At 33.2% G+C, this 22,612-nt stretch overlaps 1 long non-coding RNA gene across 2 annotated transcripts in view; it reads right to left on the bottom strand.

Annotated features, from left to right (window-relative positions):
- LOC116419326 overlaps nucleotides 1-22,612 on the bottom strand; it is a 61,645-nt gene that overhangs the window by 12,825 nt on the left and 26,208 nt on the right. The window contains exon 1 of one of the 2 annotated variants that reach the window (XR_004229597.1): nucleotides 11,720-11,790. The exons of the other annotated variant lie outside the window; for it this stretch is intronic. This is a non-coding gene — a long non-coding RNA (uncharacterized LOC116419326). Of the gene's footprint in view, nucleotides 1-11,719; nucleotides 11,791-22,612 lie in introns of those variants that run through there. 2 annotated transcript variants of the gene reach the window in all.

Raw genomic sequence — 22,612 nt, 5'->3', positions numbered from 1 at the left:
GAAAGGGCAACTCCCATCAGACGAGGTTCTATCAGTTCTACTTGTCTGTTGCTAAATCATCCTGAACCCACCACTTTCATATTTGAAGGGCTTCCTCTAGTACATGCAACTTTTTTTTGTGAAAACCCATGCAAGTTTCAGGATACCCATTCAGGCTACACCTTTCCACCATCACTAGCCTACTTGTTTTCCCACTGCCTTTCTGTCTTCCTCTCTCTATTCTCTCCCTCTCAGTGCCTATGTTCTGTTACATGGGCCCCATCTTGTACTATATCATATCCAACCATTTCTTCATTCTTAGCCTTTGAGAGTCTTTTTAAAGGAACCCTGAGAGAAAGAATAATTTAAGGAGCTAGAGAAACAAGTCTTTGACCTTCTGGTCAATTTATGGCATATTCAGACTGTCAAAAAAAACTGTGTGGAATCTGTTGATCTTAATGTTTCTCCCTATGCCATTTTTCTCAGTAAAAGGACATCATCTGTCATACCTTGGTTTTACAAAAACTGTTCCTACAAGTTGGTGGGGGAAAATGTTATCTAGGAGGAGATGTTATTTATTCTTAAGTTGGTATCTAAAACTTACAGGCATGATGTCAAAAGGGGTGAACCACTGTCACCAGTCATTGTCCATATTTATTTTCTTTAAGATATTTTGAAAATTATCTCCTAAATGCCTTTCCCACCCAGGTGCAAATTGTCTTCTGGGTTCTTGTTAACCAAGTGAATTTCATGATGTCATGTCCTTAATTGTCACGTTGACCCCCTCCCCCAATTACATCAGATACTACACTGGAGCATCCAAAGGTTCTTGTCCTGCTCTCCTTGAAGTTGGAATATGATAACTAGTGAAATGCTGACATTTCTGGTTCACTGAAAAATTGTGAGCTATCCTCTTTGTACATTCATCTACATACTCTCCTATAGGGAAAAGCCTTTATTATTTTTTTTAATCATTTTTCTTTTCAAGTATAGTAACTACAAAAAAAAAAAAAAACAGTTCCTCTTACTATCCCCATTGTATAATTTTTTTAAAGAGAAAAAAGAAATCCCTCAAGACATAGTTACATAATTTGACATTAACAAAACAAATTTCCACACTTTCTTTCTATAACTCTAATTTTAAAGTCCATCACTTCTGTCAGGAAGTGAGTGGCATTTTTTATTTTAATTCTTTTGAAATCAAAGTATATTATTTTATCAATGAGTTCTAAAGCCTTTTGAGATTGCTTTTCTATATATTTATGTCATTGTATCAAACTATCTCTTAATTCTCCTCATTTTTTTCTGTGTAAATTCAAAAAAAAGGCTTCCTAATTTCCTCTGGAATTACACATTTCATAATTTTTGTATATTTGTGTGCCACAATTTAACTGATAGCAAAGATGACAGCCTTTCATTTTCAAACTGTTGGCTACCGTGAAAAGAGCTGCTATAAATATCTTTTGTATATATAGAGCCCATATCCTGTCATTTTTGAAGGGGGTAATAGTGATATAGTTATATAAAAGAATTTGCACTGTTTCTTATTTCTCTCAGCATAGTTCCACTGTAAAGAATGACTGGATAAATTTCTAGCTCTACCAACAAAATACTATTATGTCTATTTTGTCTGCAATATCTCCAGCTTTTCTCATTTTCCTCTTTGCCATCTTGCCAGTCTGATAGGTGTCAAGTAGACCTACAAATTTAGCTTTTCATTCCTTTGAATATTAATGATCAATATAATTCTATGTGATCGCTAATAGGCTTAAATTTATTCCTTGAAAGTGCCTATTCAAATCCTTTGATGGTTCATCTTTGGGGAATGTCGGCAATCACATTTCAAACATATCCTACTCTTGCTTTTACTTTTCCTTATTTTGAGGTGTATCTTACTTCTTTCTCCTTTTTCTCTCCCCTCCCTTAATAAATGTATTGAAACTAGAATATACGAGCATATATGGGGTGTTCAAGGAGGACAAGCGCCATTGATGTGAGGGCTTCCTAGCTTTTTTTCAGAGCTGTTCATATGCCTTTGGTATCTATCTGACACTCATTTCTTACCTGTGGCTCCAAGAAATTGTAGGATGCCAGCAGCCATAATTTTGGTAAAATCATCTTGATAGATGGGCTAAACCAAGCTGAGGTTAATTGATGGGCTTCAAACCCATTGGTATATAGGGGAAGATGTCTGCCCCAAGCATGTGAAGATTTCCCCCGGTAGAATAGGTATATGAGCACAATTTGTTCCAGGAATCATGAAGATGACTGAAATAGGCTGCATGCTTGGAGCTTGGTCAGGCAATGAAGACACCAAGGTCATTTGCCACATCCTTGGCCATCACCAGTCATCCTGAATTTGGACTTACCCTTGGACTTGTATGAATTTGGAAAAGAGAGTGAGACTGATGACTTTTTGCAACTTTGCTTCCCTTAAATACAATTCATGCATGAGTCAAGACATCACCTTGTGATGTCATTGATCCTCTTCTGAAAATGAAGGCCAACTATAATCACCTTTAAAAATCTGGTCTCATTGTTTCTCAGTAATTAAGGAATTAGATTGTATGCTGCTGCTAAGGCCACAGTTTCTCCTTATCCTTTTCCTTGAAAAGATGAATTTTTATCAATAGAATATCTCTGAGAAATTAAAGAGTCAATGATTTGGCTTTGGTCCATTTTGTCATGAGGAATTGACAGTTTATTTAAATAAGTCAAGTCAGTGAAGTTATAATTGTACAGTATTTTTTCTCCTTTTTCTTTAATTTGGTAATGATATTGACCTTTGATCTAACAGTCAATTACATGAGTGTGCCTGGATAGCTCTTTCTGAAATGAATAATGTGAAAGAAGTTCACACACCCTGACCATTAGCAAGTGCCATGAGATGGTGAGTTTAAAGTAAAGACACATTCTGTAAGTTGTGGTTATTTTTTTTTCTTTAAATAAACAATTCAAAATAAAATTGTGCATGGTTTAAAAAATCTACAATGAAAAAACATCAAAGAAAATATTCATTCATTTCATTTTAAATGCTGAGAACAATTATATCCACTTCTCTTACCCCTTTCCACACTTTTTGGTTAATAATATAATGATAGCTTTAACCCTTTTATTTGATTGGCACATGTTTGAAACCTATATTTTATCTCTTTTAATTATCTGAAGCCTTATTGTGGAAATCTCATGTATATATTACTCCACACATATATGCTAAGATTGAAGGAGAAATGCATGCAGAGCATTCCATCACATTCTCAGTACAACCTCCTAATGATTCAGCTAAGGACATTCTCTGGGCCCTTTTCCCAACTATCTCCTGCTGTGGTGTTTAGAAACATTTTTAAAATGATATTACAATTTGAGTAAGCAAAAAATTTGAATTATGATTTTTCTTTGCATGTTAAAATCTCCATCTATTATTACACCTACACATTTATTTTCAAAGCCTCATTGCCATTGTATCAATTCCTCTATGTATTCATTAGTTTATCAATATTATAGTTCAAACAGCTCTGAGTTTATTATTTTTTGAAAACTGTGTATTAAAGCAAGAGGGGTTGATGCAACTAGAGCATATAATGTTAGAGAACAAAGAGTGGGGTGATTAGTTTAATATTTGAATTTTTAGAAGAAATCCATTTAGATTCTATAGCCCCATTAGTGTTCACAGTTTTTTTCTGACAACTCAATATATTTTTTTTCATTTTATTATGTTTCATGTCTATGCCTGTGTCTGTATAAGGGAATACAACTGCCTTGGTGTTCATGCATGCAGTCTGCTGGAAGCAATGGGCAACCTTTGACCCCCCTGCTAATTTTTTTTGTTTGCTTTGTTTTTAGCTTTTACTTTCTACCTTCTTCCATGTTTATTAATGTCTGTATTTCATATTATTGTTGTTGTTCGTCCTTCCTTTTTGAAGAGGATCAATGGCAACATGGGGCAAAGTCTTGACTCACACATGAATCATATTTAATTTAGTCATCAGCCTCACACTGTCTTCCAGAATCATCGAAATACAGCTGGCAGACAAAAAGTCAAGATGTCTGACTGCCAGTGTTTAAGGAAGATATGAAATGCAGTAGATGACCTTGGTGTCTTAGTTCTGACTACACTCTAAGTTCTACACAACACTTGCTTCCATTATCTGCATGGCCTTCAGAACAATTTTTTCTTATCTTTTCTCCTGGGGGAAGCCTTCCCATCCTTGGGCTAGATAATTCCTCTAATTCACCAATAGGTGTGCGGTCTGTTGGTTATTTGCAATTTGGTTCAGTGGATCTGCTGAGATGGTTTTACTGGGGTATGGCCATTGCTCATGCCAGAATTTCTTGGAGCCATGGGTGAGATCTGAATGACTGATGGACACCAAAGGTGGTTGAGCAGCCCTGAAAAGAGTTCACACCAGAAGTACTACTCCTCCCTGAATACAGAAATTGGCTCACCTCCTATTTCAATAAAATTATGTGATGCAGAAAACTTGTCCAATCCTACCTAGAATATTCCATTTTGGTAGATAGCTACCCTTCCCCCATACACACTACACAAGCACAGATGCACAAACACACATATCATCACAAGTGTAGACAAAGGGCTTCTATCTGATCAACAATGAATACCCTGAAACTGTCTGTTCTGAAGAGACACTTTGGGAGAAGTGTTGAAATTGTCAATTAACTTTTATTAAATGCTTACTGTATATCAGACAATGGACTAACCACTGGAGATATAAAGGCAAAAGATGACCTCTGATTTTACATAGCACACATAACTTTAAAAAGCTTGGGGGAAACAAAATGGAAACAATTTTATAGTTAAAATATATAGCAGAGTACCTGAACATAGTAGATATTAAGTAATAGTTTGTTTCTACTCTCTCCTTTTCCCTCCCTCCCTCCTTTCCTCTCTCCTTTTCTCTCTTCCTCCCTTTTATTGATGTCTTTGGTATTTATGTTTTAAAAAATCCTAATTCTAATCCTCATATAACTAATACAACTTTTCTCCTCCTTTCCAATAAGGGGCACCAGAAAAAATGGACAGATATAGCAGATATAGCAGAATCCATTTCTGACTTATGATTTTAGCAGTTGAATTCCTTTGCCCCTGAAAAGGAAGGGGAGTTTTCTCACTTTTCCTGCAAAATCATTAATGGTGCTTGCATTTAATCAGGGTTCAACTGCTTATTTTTTTCTCAGTAACCTTGCACAAGAAAAACCATTTCTCAAATTCGAGCCTTTTCACTGGCTATATAGCATGCCAGGAATTCTGTCCCTACTCATTTCTAGTTTCTGCTTGCCACCCCCCCGCCCCAGCTTTGTCCAAATCCCAAATGAAATTCCACTTTCTTCAAGAATCTTTTTGCAATAAATTTTTATGTTAGTACTTGCCCTGTATTATCTCAAATTTTATTTTGAATATAATTATATTCATGTCAATATTTTGTCATCCATATCAGTCTGAGAGCTGTTGAGAATTATTATTTTATTTTATTAAAATAAAAACTAATTTTCAACAGATGTGGATGAATATTTCTTCAACATTGACTTTTGTATAGGTTTGCATTCCAAATTTTCCCCTCCTTCCCCCCCATCAGCACCCCTAGATGTCAAGCATTCCAATATATGTTATACATGTTAAAATATGTTAAATCCAATATATGTAAACTTATTTATACAATTATCTTGTGCAGAAGAAAAATCAGATAAAAAAAGGAAAGAAAATGAGTAAAAAAACAAAAAGTAAGCAAACAACAACAAAAAGAATGAGAATGTTATGTTTAATCCACACACGATTGCCACAATCCTTCCTCCCAGTTCTTCTTAAATGGCTCTCTTCATCACACAGTCATTAGAACTGCGCTCAATCATCACATTGTTGGAAAGAGTCATGTCTATCAGTATTGATCATCATATAATATTGCTGTTGCCATATACAGTGATCTCCACATTTTGTTCTATTTACTTAGCACCTGTTCATGTAAGTCTCTCCAGGCCTCTTTGAAATCATCCGACTAATCATTTCTTACAGAAGAATATTCCATAACATTCATATACTCTAACTTTTTCAACCATTCTCCAACTGATGGGCATCCACTCAGTTTCCAGTTTCTTGCCACTACAAAAAGGGTTGCTGCAAATATTTTTGCACATGAGAGTGCCTTTCCCTCCTTTAAGAGCACTTTGGGATATAGACCCAGTAGAAACACTGCTGGCTCAAAGGATATGCACATGATTAGAAAATGACTAGAAATGGGCTTAATTTCTTCAGATGAAAATTGTCTTTTCATATCCTTTGACCATTTATCAATTGGAGCATGTCTTAAAATTTTATAAATTTGACTCAATTATCTATATATTTTAGAAATGAGGCCTTTATTAGAACCTGTAAATATTAAAATGTTTTCCCAATTTATTGCTTCCTTTCTAATCTTTTTTGTATTAGTTTTGTTTTTGCAAAACACTTTAAAATTATATTTATAATTAATTATATATATATATGTGTTATATATATTTAATTACATTAAATATAAATAAAATGATCTATTTGATATTCATTTATGAGTTTCAGTTCTTCTTTGGTCACAAATTCCTTCCTTCTCCCCGGATCTGAGAGCTAAATTATCCTATGTACTTCTAATTTGCTTATAATGTCACTATGTCTAAATCATGACCCATTTCGACCTTATCTTGGTAAATGCTGTTAGGTGTGGGTCAATGCATAATTTCTTCCATATAATTCTCCAATTTTCCCAGAAGATTTTATCAAATAGTGAATTCTTATTCCCAAAGCTGGGGTCTTTAGGTTTGTCAAACACTACATTGCTATAGTTATTGACTATTTTGTCCTGTGAACCTAACCTATTCCACTGATTGACTATTCTATTTCTTAGCCAGTACCAAATGGTTTTGATGACTGCTGCTTTATAATATAGTTTAGGTCTAGCACAGGTAGGCTACCTTAACTAGCTTTTTCCTCCCCATTAATTCCCTTGAAATTCTTGACCTTTTGTTCTTCCAGAAGAATTCATTATTATTTTTTCTAGGTCTGTAAATTAATTTCTTGGGTATTTGATTGGTATGACACTAAATAAATAGAATAATTTAGATAATATTGCCATTTTTATTATATTCACTTAGCCTACCCATGAGCAACTGGTATTTTCCCAACTGATTGGTTCTGACTTTATTTGTGTGGAAAGTATTTTGTAGTTCTGTTCATATAATTCCTGACTTTGGCAGATAAATTCCCAAATATTTTATACTATTGACAGTTATTTTGAATGGAATTTCTCTTTGTATCTCTTGCAGCTGGATTTTGTTAGTAATATATAAAAATGCTGATGATTTATGTGGATTAATTTTGTATCCTGCAACTTTGCTAATGTTGTGAATTGTTTCTAATAGTTTTTTAGTTGATTCTCTAGGGTTCTCTAAGTATGCCATCTTATGATCTGCAAAGAGTGATAATATGGTTTCCTCATTACCTACTCTAATTCATTTAATCACTTTTTCTTCTCTTATCAGCAATGCTAACATTTCTAATACAATATTGAATAGTAACAGTCATGATGGACAACCTTGTTTCACTCCTGAAATTACTGGGAAGAGTTCTACTTTATCCTCATTACATATAATGATTGTTGATGGGCTTAAAGAGATGATACTGATCATTTTAAGGAAAATCCATGTATTCTTATATTCTCTAGTATTTCTAATAGGAATGATTGTTGGATTTTATCAAATGCTTTTTCTGCATCTATTGAGGTAATCATAAGATTTTTGTTAGTTTGATTATTGATATGCTCTTGGTTTTCCCAATATTGAATCACCCCTGAATTCCTGGTATAAATCCTACTTGGTCATGGTGTATTACCCTGAGGATAAGTTGCTGTAATCTCATTGCTAATATTTAATTTAATATTTTTGCATCAATATACATTAGAGGATTGATCTACAATTTTCTTTCTCTGTTTTCACCGTACTTGGTTTAGGTATCAGTGCCATATCTGTGTCATAAAAGGAATTTGAGTCCTTCTTTCCCTATTTTTCCAAATAGTTTGAACAATATTGGAGTTAATTGTTCTTTAAATGTTTAGTAGAATTCACATGTAAATCCATCTGGTCCTGGAGATTTTTGCTTAGGGAGATGATAATAGCTTGCTCAATTTCTTTTTCTAGAAAGAGAATATTTAAAAGATTTATTTCCTCTACTGTTAACCTGGGTATTCTATATTTAGGTAGATATTCTTCCATTTCACTTACATTATCAAATTTATTGGTATATAGTTGGGCAAAATAACTCCTAATTATTGCTCTAATTTCCTCTTCATTGACAGAAAGTTCTTCCTTTTCATTTTTTGAGACTAACAATTTGATTTTCTTCTTTCTAATCAAATTCACTAAAGATTTATCTTTTTTCCCCCTCCATAAAACAACTCTTAGTTTTATTTATTAATTTAATAGTTTTCTTATTTTCAATTTTAGTAATCTAACCATTTATTTTCAGAATTTCAAATTTGGTATTTATTGAGGGTTTTTAATTTGTTTTTCTAGCATTTTTAGTTGTAAGCCCAATTCATTGAACTTCTGTTTCTCTATTTTATGCAAGTAAACATCTATAGATATAAAATTTTACCTAATAACCACTTTGGCTGTATTTCACAAATTGTGGTATGTTGTATCATTATTGTCATTCTCTTGGATGAAATTATTGGAGAAAGATACAGTCTATTGGGGGAAAACACATGGAGAAAAGCTATACCGAAGAGGAAGACATGGAGACTGGGAAGGGAAAGATACACAGGATAGGTCAAAATATCTTGCAAGTAGGACAGTTAAATATAATTTTATAGAATTTGAAATACATTTCTGAGGAAATGGATCAATCTTGGCCATTTCTGAAATAATGTTTCCAGAAGCAATTATTTGTCATCCAGAGTAGGACTTCAGGGGATGAGTTTCTCTACTCCATAGCATCTACTATAGACAACAGTTGGCAGAGAAGAAAAAGAGGGTGTCCAGAGAGTTTAATTGTGAGTGAAGATAAGTTTCATTTGACTATCTGGCTTGTTTTATTATTGATGATACTTTAAATAAGGTTCAATATAACTGAAATTTCACTCATTGACTTCAAGTACATTCAAGTGTTCAAAGGGATTGATTTAGCTAATTTTATTTAAACTTAACAATGGCCTTAAATGGAATTGCCACAAGATGTACAATCCTTTTACTTATTTGGTTGCTTGCTTGTTTAATTATAAATAAAGAAACTGAGACTCAGAGAGGTAAGATGACATGCATGTCACAGTGCTAATAAATGCCTGAAGCAACATTTGAATCTTCTCTCCAAGAAAGCATATTGACTCTGTGATGCATGAAATTCTCTCATATGATACTCCTTCATTTGTCTCTTTCAGTCATAATTTTTTTTTTGTTCTTCCCCTCCTCCTTCCCCCAGAGGTTGAGATCCTTGCAAGAGCTTTGGCTATTATTGAGGCAGAATGCACTGCTTTCTAATTCCTCACATAAATGTTGGATTAATCTTATTTGTTTATTAAAATTTTAAAAGAAATAACAATTTAGTTATTTTTTTCCCTTCTAACCCTTTTTTTAAATGATTTTTCCATTTCATGGATTAGTTCTTCCACATCAGCTCTGGAATCAGGAGAACCTGAGTTTAAATCCAACCTCATAGACTTAATTCTTACTTTGTGACCCTTTGCAAATCTCTTAACCCCAACTGCCACACAAAAAAAGGCACTTTCTTTTTGTTTTTGAGAATTTTCTTTATATTTCTGTCAGTATTGTTTTTGTTTTAGTTTTAATTTTTTTCTTAATCCAAAATTATTCCCATAAAAGTGCAACTCTAGGTCTTCTTTTGAAATTACTGAGTGGATCCATTGCCAGGAAGATTTTCTACCTGTTTGAAACTTGTGAATTTACTATTTAAAAAAAAATACTGGGAAAATTGGAAACTATTATGGCAGAAAGTAGGTACTGACTCACACCTGACATCATATACCAACATTCTAAAAAGGTTCATAATTTAGATATAAAGAGTGATGTTATAAGCAAATTAGAAGAACATAGGATAGTTTACCTTTCAGATTTGTAGAGAAGAAGGAATTTTGACCAAAGAAGAATTGGAGTTCATTATTGAACACAAAATAGATCATTTTGATTATATTAAGTTAAAAAGTTTTTGCATGAACAAAACTAATGCAGACAAGATTGGAAGGGAAGCAATAAACTGGGAAACATTTTTATATTCAAGGATGATTTCAGAGAGGCCTGAAGAGATTTACACAAACTGATGCTAAGTGAAATGCGCAGAATCAAGAGATCATTCTATACAGCAACAACAAAATTATGTGATGATCAGTTCTGATGGAAGCGGGTCTTTTCAACAGTAAAATGATTCAGGCCAGTTCCAATGATCTTGTGATGATAGAGGCATCTATACTCAGAGAGAGGACTGTGGGAACTCGGTGTGATTCACAACATAGCATTTTTACTCTTTTTGTTGTGATTTGCTTGAAATTTATCTTATTTCTCATTTTTTCTTTTTTGATATGATTTTTCTTGTGCAGCAAGATAATTATATAAATATGTATGCCTATATTGAACTTTATATATATATATATATATACTTTTTTATTAAAGCTTTTTATTTTTCAAAATATATGATGGATAATTCTGTAACATTTATCCTTGCAAACTTTGTGTTTCAATTTCTCCACCCCCTTTGTCTACCCCTCCAATATATTTTAAACATGGTCAAAAATATGTTAAATCTAATATATGCATACATATTTATACAATCATTTTGCTGCACAAGAAAAAAATCACATCAGAGAAAAAAATGAGAAAAAATAAAATGTGAGTAAACAACAACAACAACAACAAAAAGTGAAAATGCTGTTATGAAACATACAGTTCCCATAGTCCTCTCTTTGGGTGCAAATGGCTCTCTTCACCACAAAATAATTGGAACTAGTCTGAGTCATTTCATTGATTTAATATGTGTGTGTGTGTGTGTGTGTGTGTGTGTGTGTATACACACACACACACACACATATATTCTGTTTATATTGGATTACTTACCATCTAGGGGGAAAATTGAATCACAAGGTTTTTCAAGGGTCAATGTTGAAAAATTATACTTGCATATGTTTTGAAAATAAAAAAAAAACTTCAATTAAGAGAAAAAAACACATTCTCGTTCCTTCTCTTAGCTATACTTTACACCCTTGTCACATATCCTGTTCCCACATGCAAGCCCTGATTGAAACTCCAAATTTCAGCATATAAGTTCTCACAACTTTCTACTATTTTCTAGACTCTGCTTAGAGATTAATCTACTTACTTTTGCATCAATAAAGTTACTGTGACTACAAAAAAATAAAGGAAAGAAAGAAACTTGTGATTGGTCTGAAGATGGTCTAGTGGGTCCATAACCAAGCTGAGGTGTGAAGGGAACAGGACATGTGCATGTTTTATGACTCTGTGACAAAAATTTTTTTTTTTCCATGGTTGAGTTTCTGTCTTTCCACTTACTTTTTTGCATTGTCTTTTTCTTCTCTGGTTTTGTTTATCTAACCTGAGATATGCTGTCATGATATCTTTTTGCCCTGCCACCATCCTTAAAACTTCTTAGATCTTTGAAAGACTAACTTTTCCATGTCTATAAAGACTTCTTTGGCATTACCAAGGAAAATGATTTGCATGTTCATCCTTTTACCTGACTGTAGTGTCAATATCAACTCCTTTTCTGATGAGAAGGGAAGCAAAGAGAACTAGCAGCAACAATCTGTTGGAAACAATAAAAGAAGGCTCAACATCACTTTTCCAAGGGAAAAAAAAAGTCATGACACCATCTACCAAATGCACCACAGCTGCAACACCTTGAAATTCTGAATTAATTGATAGAAAAAAGTAAGTATTGTGCTAGAGTGTCATCTGATACCCCTAGAAGGATGGTTTCAGAAATTAGCCAAAGTTAACAAGGCTAGTGGTTGGTAATCATAGTTCCACACTTCAAGAATATGTGGCTGAATTGGTGGGAGTGCTTAGTTGGTTAAAAAAAAAAAGTATTAATTTATGTAACCAGGCACAAAGCTAAACATTCATAATACAAAGATAAGCAAACTACAAAATGCAAATCAAAATTCCTTAGCAGGAATTGGCTGATGTTTTTCATGTTTCTGTGGTTAGAAAAAAAATTGCAATTAATTTGGTTATAAGACTATTTCTTAATTTATGGAACCTGCACTTTGACTGAAAGATTGGCTATTTGTTTGGTGGTCCATGCAGAATATCTTCCCTCGTAGTATGATTTTCTAAAGATTACTACTACCTGGTAAAGCCTGCTTGGATTCAGAACTGTTTCTCTTTCTCTTTTGTCAGTGGACATTAGATGATATTTGTTTTGGTTAAAAGACAGACAGAAAGATTGACAGACAGGAGACATGGATAGGATCTTGGGTATGAATGGAAATTTAAGAATTTTTAAAACTCAGACTACATTGTGATCCATTTTTTGATATTTTCTCTCAACTGTATGAAGAACAGATACTTGTTCTGTAGTTTTTGTAAGGGTCAATTTTGAAAAATTACCCATGCATATATTTTGTATATAAAAAACTATAATTAAAAAAAAATTAAAAATAGATACTTGTTCTGTGCTGTAATCTAAAACTCCATCCCTGACTTCCCAAATGCCACTTTCCTGGGGCTTTTCACACTCCTGATTTTGCAGTAGTAGCAACTGAGATAAATTGCTGTTTGTTATGTTTTTAAAAATAACTCTATTAGCTATTCAGTTGCCCAACTCAAAAGAGTAAAATGGTTTATTTGAAATTAAAAAAAAAAGGAAGGATGAGCAAAATGATTTCTTTTCTCTTTTGCAGCTGCAGAACACATTCCACATCAAAGGGTTCTACCCTTGTGATGAACGCAAGAGCTATTGGGAAAGTTGAGTCTGGATTAGAAGTGATTAGGTTTAGGATTGGATTATTAGAAAGTGTGTGAGAATCTTTGACAAGTGGCCGAATGAATTAGTCATTGCTTTTGATATTTGAAATGATATATAGGATGCAAAGAATCAAATAGTTGTAAATATATATACACATATATGTATATCTATATACATGGGTACATATAGACTACCTACATATATGTATATGCACACATATATATGTTTTTACATTGCATTCATTTCCCCTGTATCCCTCTTCATCTCTCAATATCACAGAGAATCATTCCATATTAGAAAATATTTTAAAAGAAAATTAATCATCAAAATCAATCAATAAATTTAAAAAATCTGAAACTATATATCTTTGAGCATCTGAAAATGAGCAGTAGGTAGATCTAGTTCATATTTCTGTGTTTTCTTTGGGACCAAGCTTATTCTTTGTAATTTTTCTGCATTTACTTTTGATTGTCTCATAGTTGTTGCTTTCTATTTATGTTGTATTCATTACATATGTGTATTTGGTTCTTCTTTCATTACTCTGCATCAATTCATATAAGTCTTCCCATGCTTTTCTATATTATCCTACTAATTGTTTCTCAAAATTTAGTGATATGTTATTGAATTTATATATAATGTTTTACTTAGTTTTTTTCAAATTGATAGGCATATGCATTGTTTCTAGTTCTTTGCCAACACTAAAGGTGCTATTATAAATATTTTATTTTATAATATATTTCTTTTAAAGGGGAAGGCTAAGAGAAGGGGAAAAGAAAGTAGCAGGGGAAAGGGATAAGAAAGGGGAAGGGACTCTAAAGGGGGAATGCTGGGTGAGGGAAGTGGTGATCAGAAGCAAAATACTGGGGAGGAAGGAAGAGGGAAAGGAAAGAGAAAAGCATAACAGAGTAAATAAATGGCAGGAAATACAGAATTAGTTATTTTAACTGTGAATGTGTGGGATGAACTCTCCTATAAAACAGAAGCAGATAGCAGACTGGATTAAAAGCCAGAATCCTACAATGTGCTGTTTACAAGAAACACATTTAAAGCAGATTGATACATACAGAGTGAAGGTAAAGGACTGAAACAAAATCTATTATGCTTCAGGTAAAAAAATAAATAAATAAATAAATAAATAAAAGTAGGGGTAGCAATCCTGAACTCAGACCAAGTAAAAGCAAAGGTAGATCTAATTAAAAGAGATAAGGAAGAAAAGTATATCTTATTAAGAAGTACAATAGATTAATGAAGCAATATCAATGCTAAACATATTAGAATCCAAATTCCTAGAGGAGAAGTTGAGAGATGCAAAAAAATATAGCAAATTTATACTACTAGGGGATATCAACCTTGTTTTCTCAGAACTAGATAAATTGAACCACAAAATAAATAAGAAATAAGTTAAGGAGATAAACAGAATGTTAGGAAAGTTAGTTTTGCTAGATCTTTGGAGAAAATTGAATGGAACAGAAAAGAATTTACTTTTTTTCTTAGCAATTCATGGAATCTATACAAAAATTGACCATGTGTTAGGGCATAAAAACCTCAAAATCAAATGCAGAAAGACAGAAAGAGTAAATGAACTTTTTTTCAGTTCATGATGCAATAAAAACCACATGCAATAAAAGGTCGGGAGAAAATGGAGCAAAAAATAATTGGAAATTAAATAATTTAATACTAAAGATTGAATGGGTGAAACAACAAATCATGGACATAATCAATAATTTCTTCCAAGATAATGACAATAATGAGACAACATATCAGAATTTATGGGATGCAGCCAAAGTAACCACTTTTATTAGGGAAACTTTTTTATCTTTAGATGTTTACTTGCATAAAATAGGGAAAGATAAGATCAATGAATTGAGCTTAGAACAAAAATGACTAGAAAAAGAACAAATTAGATGCCCTCAGTTAAGTACTAAATTTAAAATTCTGAAAAATAAAAGGGCAGATAAATAACAAAGCTATTGAATTAAATAATTAATTAATAAAACAAAGTTGATTCTGTGAAAAAAAAAAACAAAATACATAAAGCTTTATTAAAATGATTAGAAAAAGGAGAGAAAAAAATCTAATTGTTAGTCTCAAAAATGAAAACAGAGAACTTTCCACCAAAGAAGAGGAAATTGGAGCAATACTTAGGAGTTATTTTATCTAATTATATGCTAAGAAATTTGGTAATCTAAGTGAAATGGAGGAATATCTACAAAAATATAGATTGTTCAGGTTAACAAAAGAGAAGATAAATTATTTAAATAGTCCCATTAAAAGAAAAAGAAATACAGCAAGCTATTAATCAATTCCCTAAGAAAAAAAATCTCCATAACAAGATGGATGTACATGTGAATTTTACCAAACATTTAAAGAACAATTCATTCCAATACTATATAAGCTATTTGAACAAGTAGGGAAAAAAAATAAGACTCCTATCAAATTTCTTTTATGACACAGACATGGTGCTGATATCTAAACCAGGTAGAGTGAAAACAGAGAAATAAAATTATAGACCAATTTCCTTAATGAATATTGATGCAAAAATCTTAAAAAAAATGTTAGCAATGAGATTACAAAGTCACCCCAGGATGATACACTATGACAAAGTAGGAATTATAGCAGGAATGCAGGACTGGTTCAATATTAGGAAAACTATTAGCATAATTGACTATATCAAAAACCAAATTAATAAAAATCATGATTATCTCAATAGATGCAGAAAAAGCATTTAACAAAATCCAAAACCCATTTCTATTAAAAACATTAGAGAATATATGAATAAGTATTTTTCCTTAAAATGATCAGTAGCATATATTTAAACCCATCAGCAAGCATCATATGTAATGGGGAAAAACTAGAACCATTCCCAATAAGTTTGGGAATTAAACAAGGTTGACCACTATCACCATTACTATCCAATATTGTATTTGAAATTTTAGCTTTGGCAATAAGAGAAGAAAACAACATTAAAGGAATTAGAGTAGCTAATGAGGAAACCAAATTATCACTCTTTGCAGATGATAAAATGGTATACTTAGAAAACCCTAGAGAATCAACTAAAAAACTATTAGGAACAATTCACAACTTTAGCAAAGTTGCAGGATACAAAATAAATCCACATAAATTATCAGCATTTTTATATATTACCAACAAAGTCCAGTAGTAGGAGATACAAAGAAAATTTCCGTTCAAAATAAGTGTCAATAGTATAAAATATTTCCAATCTATCAGGCAAGGGAAAGTCAGGAACTATATGAACACAACTACAAAACACTTTCCACACAAATAAAATCAGATCTAATCAGTTGGAAAAATATTAAATGCTCATGCTAGGTGGGCCAAGCAAATATAACAAACATGACAATACTACCTAAGTTAATCTTCTTATTTAGTGTCACATTATTCAAACTCCCAAGAAATACAGACCTAGAAAAAATAGTAACAAAATTTATCTGGAAGGACAGGTCAAGAATTTCAAGAGAATTACTGAAAACAAAATGCCATTGATGGTGGTCTCTCTGTGCCAGATCTAAAACTATATTATAAAGCAGTGGTCATCAAAACCGTATGGTACTGGCTAAGAAATAGAATAAGTCAATCAGAGGAATAGGTTAGGTGTAATGGGCCAGAACTGTGGAGAAATATACTTAGGCAAGGATTCTTACAAAAAGGTGTTAACTCAGTGGAATCGATAAGACAATGGTTATCTAGTTCAGCATGGTGATTAATAGTTCTCTAGTTCAGTATGATTGAATTAATCTTACAACAAATAATGGTTCCCTAGTAATATAATGATTGGCTTATAATCAATATGATGAATAGATTTAATTGTAATAGAGTATTTAAGAGGTCAGAGTCAGACCTAGAGGGGGGATCAAGCAGACTCAGAGACAGACTTGGAGAAGTCAGAGGACTGGAGGCTGGAACTGGCTGGCCGTCCTCCTGCTTCCCCCATTGAGACCAAGGCCCATCTGAAGTCCTCCAGAAAGCTAGATGAGCCCCAGGCAAGGAGACAGACTGCGAAGGAGACAATAAAGCCTTTTGGACTTCATCACCTGGCTGTTCTCATGGTGATTACTCAGCTGAAAGGAAGACTCCAAGACCTCCAGAAAACTAACCAGAACATTACAGTTAGGGTCACAGGAAAAAAGTCAATAATTATAGCAATCTAGTGTTTGACAAACCCAAAGGCCCCAGCTTTTGGAATAAGAACTCAGTATTTAATAAAACCTGCTGGGAAAATTGGAAACTAATATGGAAGAAACTAGGCATTGATCCACACCTACCACCATGTACCAAAATAAGGTTGAAATGGGTCCATGATTTAGACATAAAAAGTGATATTACAAGCAAATTAGAAGTACATAGAATAGTTTAACTCTCAGATCTGTGGAGAAGGAAGAAATTTGTGTCCAAAGAAGAATTGTAACTCATAATTGAATATCAAATGGATCATTTTGATTAAAGTAAGTTGAAAAATTTTTGTACAAACAAAACTAATGCAGACAAGATTAGAAGGGAAGCAATAAATTGGGAAAACATTTTTACATTTAGGGTTTCTCATATAGGCCTCATTTCTAACATATATAGAGAATTGTCTCATATTTATAAGAATTGAAGCCATGCTCCAACGGATAAATAGTCAAAGGATATTAATAGACAATTTCCAGATGAAGATAAAACCATTTCTAATGAAATGAAAAGGTGCTCTAAATCATTATTGATCAGAGAAATTCAAATTAGGAGAACTCAGAGATGCCACTACACACATCTCAGATTGACTAAGATGATAGGAAAATATAATAATGTGGGAAAATTGGGACACTAATACATTGTTGGTGGAACTGTGAATGGTTCCAGCTATTCTGGAGAGCAATTTGGAACTATGCTCAAAAAGTTATCAAACTCTTCATATCCTTTGATGCAACAGTGTTTCTAATGGGCCTATATTCCAAAGAAATCTTAAAGGAAAGAAAGGGACCCAGATGTGCAAAAATGTTTGTGGCAGTCCTTTAATGGTGTCAAGAAAATGGAAACAGAGTGGATGCCCATCAGTTGGGGAATGGCTGAATAAGTTGTGGTATAGGAATTTTATGGAATACTATTGTTCTATAAGAAATGAGCAGCAGGATGATTTCAGAAAGTCCTGGAGAAACTTACATGAACTGATGCTGAGTGAAATGGGCAGATCCAGGAGATTATTATACACGGCAACATCAGTATTATACAATGGCAATTCTAATGAATGCGACTCTTTCCAACAGAGATGATGGATGCCAGTTCCAATGATCATGTGATGAAGACAGTTATCTGTACTCAGAGGGCTGTGGGAACTCAGTGTGGATCACAACATAACATTGTCACTCTTTTTGTTGCTATTTGTTTGCATTTTGTTTTCTTACTGATTTTTTTTCCTTTTTGATGTGACTTTTCTAGTACGGCAAGTTAATTGTATAAATAATATGTTTACACATATTAAATTCAACATATATTTTAGCATGTATAATATATATTGAATTACTTGCCATCTAGGTGAGTGAGTGGGAGAAAGGAGGGGAAAACTTGGAACACAAGGCTATGCAAAGAGCAATATTGAAAAATTATCCATGCATATGGTTTGAAAATAAAAAGCTTAAAAAATATCTTTCTTTTTCTCAATGACCTCCTGAGAGTATATGCCTAGCAAAGGTATCTTTAGGCCAAAAGATATGGAAATGTCAATAAATTTATTTTTATAATTTACAAATTATTTCTCAAGATGGGTGTGCTAACTCATAAATCTATTATCAATGAAATAGTCAACTTTACATCTAACAATTATCTGAAGCCACATTTGAACTCACAAAAATGAATCTTCCTAAATCCAGAGCTGATACCCTATATATTGCGTCACATACCATGGGAGGGGTATATGATATGCTTTCTGTGTGTGTGTGTGTGTGTGTGTGTGTGTATGTATATATTTTTTTCTTTTATTACTACATCAATTTTATTTTATTTTATTTTTTTTTATTTAATAGCCTTTTATTTACAGGATATATACATGGGTAACTTTACAGCATTAACAATTGCCAAACCTCTTGTTCCAATTTTTCACCTCTTACCCCCCCCACCCCCTCCCCTAGATGGCAGGATGACCAGTAGATGTTAAATATATTAAAATATAAATTAGATACACAATAAGTATACATGACCAAAACGTTATTTTGCTGTACAAAAAGAATCAGACTCTGAAATATTGTACAATTAGCTTGTGAAGGAAATCAAAAATGCAGGTGGGCATAAATATAGGGATTGGGAATTCAATGTAATGGTTTTTAGTCATCTCCCAGAGTTCTTTTTCTGGGTATAGCTAGTTCAGTTCATTACTGCTCCATTAGAAATGATTTGGTTGATCTCGTTGCTGAGGATGGCCAGGTCCATCAGAACTGGTCATCATATAGTATTGTTGTTGAAGTATATAATGATCTCCTGGTCCTGCTCATTTCACTCAGCATCAGTTCGTGTAAGTCTCTCCAGGCCTTTCTGAAATCATCCTGTTGGTCATTTCTTACAGAACAGTAATATTCCATAATTTTCATATACCACAATTTATTCAGCCATTCTCCAACTGATGGACATCCATTCAGTTTCCAGTTTCTAGCCACTACAAAAAGGGCTGCCACAAACATTCGTGCACATACAGGTCCCTTTCCCTTCTTTATAATCTCTTTGGGATATAATCCCAGTAGTAACACTGCTGGATCAAAGGGTATGCACAGTTTGATAACTTTTTGAGCATAGTTCCAAACTACTCTCCAAAATGGTTGGATTCGTTCACAACTCCACCAACAATGCATCAATGTCCCAGTTTTCCCACATCCCCCTCCAACAATCATCATTATTTTTTCCTGTCATCTTAGCCAATCTGACAGGTGTGTAGTGGTATCTTAGAGTTGTCTTAATTTGCATTTCTCTGATCAATAATGACTTGGAGCATCTTTTCATATGACTAGAAATAGTTTCAATTTCTTCATCTGAGAATTGTCTGTTCATATCCTTTGACCATTTTTCAATTGGAGAATGGCTTGATTTTTTATAAATTAGAGTTAATTCTCTATATATTTTGGAAATGAGGCCTTTATCAGAACCTTTGACTGTAAAAATATTTTCCCAGTTTATTGCTTCCCTTCTTAATCTTGTCTGCATTAGTTTTGTTTGTACAAAAACTTTTCAGTTTGGTATAATCGAAATTTTCTATTTTGTGATCAGTAATGATCTCTAGTTCTGCTTTGGTCATAAAGACCTTTGTATGTATATTCTTTAATGTTAATGTCACATGTTCATTTAGAATTTGTGAAATATAATGGAAAGTGTTAGTCTCAGTATATTTTATGCCAGACTTTCTAGTTTTTCTAACATTTAAAAAAATCTAGTGAGTAATTATTTCCTAAGTTATATTTTCCAGTTTATTGAACACTGGATACATCATTTAATTTTAATTTTTTGGGATAACATGGAAACTTATAAGCTAGGAAAAAAAGTAGTTTAGGTAAATTCAAGAGTTGAAAAGATAGTATTAAATTGTCATAAATAATAGATGTAAATTTGGAATAATACCTATGTTTCAATGAGAAGAAGCATTGTTACAGTTGGCTTTTGAGGCATAGGATTTGGCCTCAGATTGAGTTCCTGGGTCTCACTTTGTTTGTGCTTGGGCAAAATAGTACTTTATATAATATACTTTCTTTAAATATAATGAAGGAGTTGGCCCACTTGGCTTATGAGAGACATTGAAGGTCTAGATTTGTGATCATATGATCCATTGATCTTTGCTTTTTACTATTGTTATCACTGACTTAAAGAAATGCCTAGATTTTATACTGATCTGATTTATAAATGACAGAAATGTGGAATGTTTAACACAGTGATGGATGGTCAGATAATACATGTGTCGTCTGATAGACGTGGATGGGCCTCCTATAGCAAGATGATTGCAATTGGGCTAAATTAAAAGTTGCATAATATACTTCCATTCCAAAATGAAATAAAACAACAACAATTATTTAATTGGGTAGGAGGATGATTAGAAAGCAATGGTTATGGAAAGTACACTAATTTTAGGAGATTGTAAGGTCCATATGAGTCAAGAATACGACATAACAACTGAAAAAGTCAATGTGACTTTTACAAAGATTTCTATCCTGTACTGGGGTAGATGATGGGAGGAGGGAAGTAGGTTATTTCTATTATTTAAATTAATGATTAAAAAGTGAATGTGAGTCCATACTTTAGTATCAGAATCGCAGTGTTTAGTTTATTGCCTTACCATGGTTTCCCATGTTCAGAACACAGTTTCTTCAGAAGACATTATGGGGAGGTGATGATAATGCTGTTATTTTCTCTCTCTCTTTTTTTCAAGGCTCATGGCCACATATAGTGGTACTGCTCTTGCTGCTAGTGAATTGTGTCTTATAAGCATGCCTCAAAGCCAGTTTTAGAATTATTTAAAGATGGAGTCATTGAAATCACTATTTAAATATGGAGAGATTCAGAAAGGTTGGAACTAAGTTTATGTGTGTTGATGTCCAGACTCCCACCAAGGAAGAGAAACATAAGTGAATATAATTCTATAATTTGGGTTTATCTTTAATGCCAATATATTAATGATAATTTTAGGTTATGTATGTATTTATATATACACAAGCGATGCAACAAGTATTTATTGACAGATAAGTTTTGGAATCCCTTTTAGTCAGATTGAGTCATCCATTTTTGAGAATATTACAGTGATTTTTAAGATAGTTGTATCATATCCTTTATAGTATGACCCACAGAAACCCATCCATTTTTATTTTTTCTGTGAATTCAGAATTTTTCAAGAAAGAATAAGCTAAAGAAGGGATGAACTCTATTAAATGGAGTTAATACATCATGAAGTTGACAAAGTAACACAGAGGCAAGTGAATGAGAGATTTAAAACAGCTTTGGTTTGAAACTGCAAGCCCTAGGTGGTCTCATTTCCAGCAGAACAATGCCACAAGGCACAGGACCCCAGCATTGTTAGCAGCCATTCAAGTCATCTGCCATTTTGTCAGATGGCAGAGCATCCCCACCAAGGAGAGAGAGCTCATCATGGCCTTGACAACGTTGGGTTCCACATCATTAGTTTCCATTTGATTCTATAGCAACAAAATAAGAGAAAATTAATTATAGTAGATGTTGGAAACCAAATAGTGGAATTAAAATCCCAGCATTCTCATTTAATGGCCAAGAAACAAATTACCCCATTACAGCAGAACAGCCTTTTTAACCTCCTGTGCTAGTTTCTGCATTTTGCACAAATGGAGAGCTTACACTCAGAAATAAACAACTTTATTAAAAATGAATTCTGAAACATGACTGTAGAGACTTGTAGCCAACAATTCCCACTGACATGTGAAAGCTAATGATGAAACCGCCTCCCAATTTCTGGGAAGCAATGTTTACCTCCCTCTGTTTCCCTAGTAAACTGGTGTCCTATTTGACCTTGATGCTTCATAATCATCTCTCTGATGGACTCAAGCTGGTGAGACAGGATGGCAGCCACTGGCATCATCCATAAGCTCAACACTTTAGCTTCATTCTAAAGTTGATTAACACAGGGAAGGATGATGGGCTCCATCTTACATGAAATTAATTCAA

The sequence above is a fragment of the Sarcophilus harrisii genome, chromosome 5 (genome assembly GCF_902635505.1).
Source record: "Sarcophilus harrisii chromosome 5, mSarHar1.11, whole genome shotgun sequence".
NCBI lineage: Eukaryota > Metazoa > Chordata > Mammalia > Dasyuromorphia > Dasyuridae > Sarcophilus > Sarcophilus harrisii.
Note: the sequence above shows the minus strand (reverse complement) of the source record. Positions and strands in the feature narration are given on the sequence as shown.